General features: G+C 42.5%; 1 long non-coding RNA gene across 1 annotated transcript; it reads right to left on the reverse strand.

Annotated features, from left to right (window-relative positions):
- Positions 1 to 299: 299 nt before the first annotated feature.
- Positions 300 to 1,524, reverse strand: LOC123065138 (uncharacterized). The gene is made up of 2 exons (XR_006430906.1): positions 828 to 1,524; positions 300 to 612 (listed from the first exon to the last, which is right to left on the reverse strand). It is a non-coding gene; the product is annotated as an uncharacterized lncRNA (long non-coding RNA).
- Between the last annotated feature and the right edge of the window lie 1,787 nt (positions 1,525 to 3,311).

Genomic DNA, 3,311 nt, shown 5'->3' on the forward strand with positions numbered 1-3,311 from the left:
ACCAAACTGCCATAGACATAGATGCCGTCAGGCGGGCACAATACTAAATGGATACTGAGATGCTAGCTCTAGGTAAATATACCACAACAAGATATGTTAAATATGGTTGTAACATGCTCGATACCAGAATGTTAGCTGCCAAGGCTGATCTAGAATATCATCAAAAGCAGCCACCTCTCCCAGACCATACTTAATTTGAACAACAAAATAGAGACCTCCCAATAAAATAGAGAAAAGCAAACGGTTAATTAATATGCTGGAAAAATCAAGATGATTAGGACACATCTTGCAGAAACATATTGGTGAAATAATAATCACGCAAAGAATCATGGAGAAAGAACTATTGTCAGGATCATGAGGCTAACAATTAATTGCATAGCTAGTAGTAGTAGTGGCCGATTAACAGCTTAGTTGACCTGCAAGTAGACATGGTAAATCTGTTCGTCAGATAGACAGTTCGTGTCCCACGGGCCTCTCCTCTCCTGCAGTGTCTTCTGGAGGGTAACCCCATGACCGTGTGCGCCAAGTTCTTCAGCCTGATCTGGCGGAGCTCCGGAGTGCCATCTCCTCAGGCAGGCCCCCATACTTAACACTTACACAAGGGTATCTTCGCTGGTAAAATATAGGTATTGTTTCTCAAAACAATAAAGAAAATAACATTAATAATATGCGATCATTTTATAGTTTTGTAAAACATACTGAATTAGTGACATTATATGGTCATCTACTGTCAAATGAAATAATTATTTCCACCAATAAAACGTTCAGGGTATTGTCTAGTGGTGTGTAGAAAAAAGGATTTTCAGCATAAATAGCGCCACGGTTACCTCAAGCGAGAGAGTATCCAGTCAATCTATTGTTGTTTCAACAAACTATGTGTCGTGGCCTTAGGATATCTTTGACTTGAGAAGCAGTTCCATCATCTGTTTTCCTATTTGGTACTAAAGTGATTTCCCCCGGTTTTGAGCTTGGTAATTTATTTTCCAGCTGAAGTCATTAGAAAAATGAAACTGTGTTACATAACTTACATTGAGGATTACACTGCAATTAAAGTGATATTAAGACTATCTATACATTGTCAGCTAAAAAATTAAGATATACTGGGAGGGCTACCATGTTCTCCTAGAGAAGGCATAATTGGAAGATGTGAAGTAGTTATGTCCAGACTTGTAGAAAGCACATAGGACGAATGTTTGTAGTTACACCACATAATCTCGACCAAGCCGCATGAGACTGAATGTATCAAGTAAACATGCAAATAAAATGCACGTTGCTATCAAGTACTCCCTCTGTGAACTAATATAAGAGGGTTTAGATAACTAAAGTAGTGATCTAAACACTCTTATATTAGTTTACGGAGGGAGTACTAAAAGTTTATGTTCCTTGATTCCTTCCTTGGAGAGTAAGCAGGTATTCCACAATTTATTATACAGAAGAAAAAAGGACAATATCAGCTAGAGCTCTCATGTCCAAAATAAAATGGCCACATATATCTACTTTGTGATAATCCCTGATATGCAAACTTGCAGCGAAGGAAAACTACGGCCTTCCCAACGTGAACCCTCTCCCTACTTCCCTCAGAGCCTCCCCCGATTCGGTATTCAATGTCCAAAGCGGAGATCTCCCGCCGGCGGTGGAGTCGCCAGCGGAGTCGCCTAAACCCTAATCGAGAGGGTACTCTCACGCACACACCTGTAAGTGCATCTAGTGCCACCCCTAGTTGGTTTTGGAGTATTGACGACAAAGTTGGTTGAGGGACTAATGCGTTTGTGAGAATTGCAGGATAACGCAGGTAGTGTCCCTCATTGATTCGGTTTACCTACCGGAGATGACCCCTAAAAATGTATGAAGACATTGAAGACAATGATGGTATGAGAAGATATTCATATTGAAGACTATGACATGAGAAGACATTGCGTGAAGACTATGGAGCGCGAAGACTGTGTGGATTCGTTGCTTCCTTTTCTTCTTTGTTGAGTCATAGGAACCACCGTACTAAGTGGGGTCCAAGGGAACTAAGTCAGAGTGACTGAAGTGATGCTCAACTCAAATCCTATGTCTTCGAGCGAAGACAATGAGAGCAAACCTTATCCAGAGCTGGATGAGTCAGCTTTGCTTGTAGCCCAAGTAAAGTTGCCGTGTGTGTTTGAAATCTGACCGTTGGAACACATGTCAGTTCCTTAGTGACCCAGGGTCATTTTGGACAAATCAGGTCGGGTTGCCTAGTGGCTATAAATAGCCCACCCCCTACACCATAAATTGGTGGCTGCTCAGAGTTAGTATACGGCTTTTGTCGTTTGAGAGCAACCCACCTCGAAGCATTTGAGAGAGAGAAATCCTTGCGAGGACAAAGCCCAAACACCCAGAGCCAAAGAGTGTTAGGCATCACTGAAGTCTTTCTGTCTGTGTGACCTGAAGACTTACTACACTTGAGGACTGTGTATCCTCCAGCCGGTTAGGCGTCGCGTTCTGAGCATCCAAGAGTCATTGTGGATTGCCGGGTGAACGAAGTCTGTGAAGGTTTGGAAGTCTACCTTGAAGACTTACCAGAGTGATTGGGCAAGGACTAAGTGACCTTAGCTCAAGGGGAATAAGGTGAAGACACGGTCTTCTGAGTTGAATCTCAGCCTCCCTAACCAGACGTACAGTTGTCACAGCAACTGGAACTGGTCCAACAAATCCTGTGTCTTCAACAAGTGACTGGTTCTATCTCTTCCCTCCTTTACCTTGAGTTTGTCTTCGTGAAGTCGTTGCTTATCTGTCTTATCTGGTTGACTTCATTGCTTGACTACTATTGTTGATTGGCTTCATACTATCTTCCATCCTGATCCTGCTACCAAGCTGCTATTAGTCTTCGTACGTTAACGCTATTGCATACTTGACTATGGCTTGCTTGTTGTAGTTTATCTTCCGCTACATATCAATTAGGTCATTTCTATTGTTTGTCTTCGAAACTTCCACGTTTTGAAGACTTTGATAAAAATCGCCTATTCACCCCCCCTCTAGTCGATAACTAGCACTTTCAATTGGTATCAGAGCAAGGTACTCCCTTGTTCTGTGTGATTCGGTTTAACCACCTGGAGTTTAGCTATGTCGACTGCAGGGATAATCAAAGTCTCCGCTGCTTGCCCCGTGTTCGATGGAACAGAATATCCCTACTGAAAGAATAAGATGCGCATGCATCTTGAAGCCATTGATGTCGACCTCTGGTATGTCGTCAAGAATGGCGTTCCCAAAACTGGTGAAGGTGTCACCCCTACTGATGTCAAGAAGTTCATTAAACTGGACTCGACTGCAAAGAACATCATCTG

This window comes from Triticum aestivum, chromosome 3B (genome assembly GCF_018294505.1).
Source record: "Triticum aestivum cultivar Chinese Spring chromosome 3B, IWGSC CS RefSeq v2.1, whole genome shotgun sequence".
Taxonomy (NCBI): Eukaryota; Viridiplantae; Streptophyta; class Magnoliopsida; order Poales; family Poaceae; genus Triticum; species Triticum aestivum.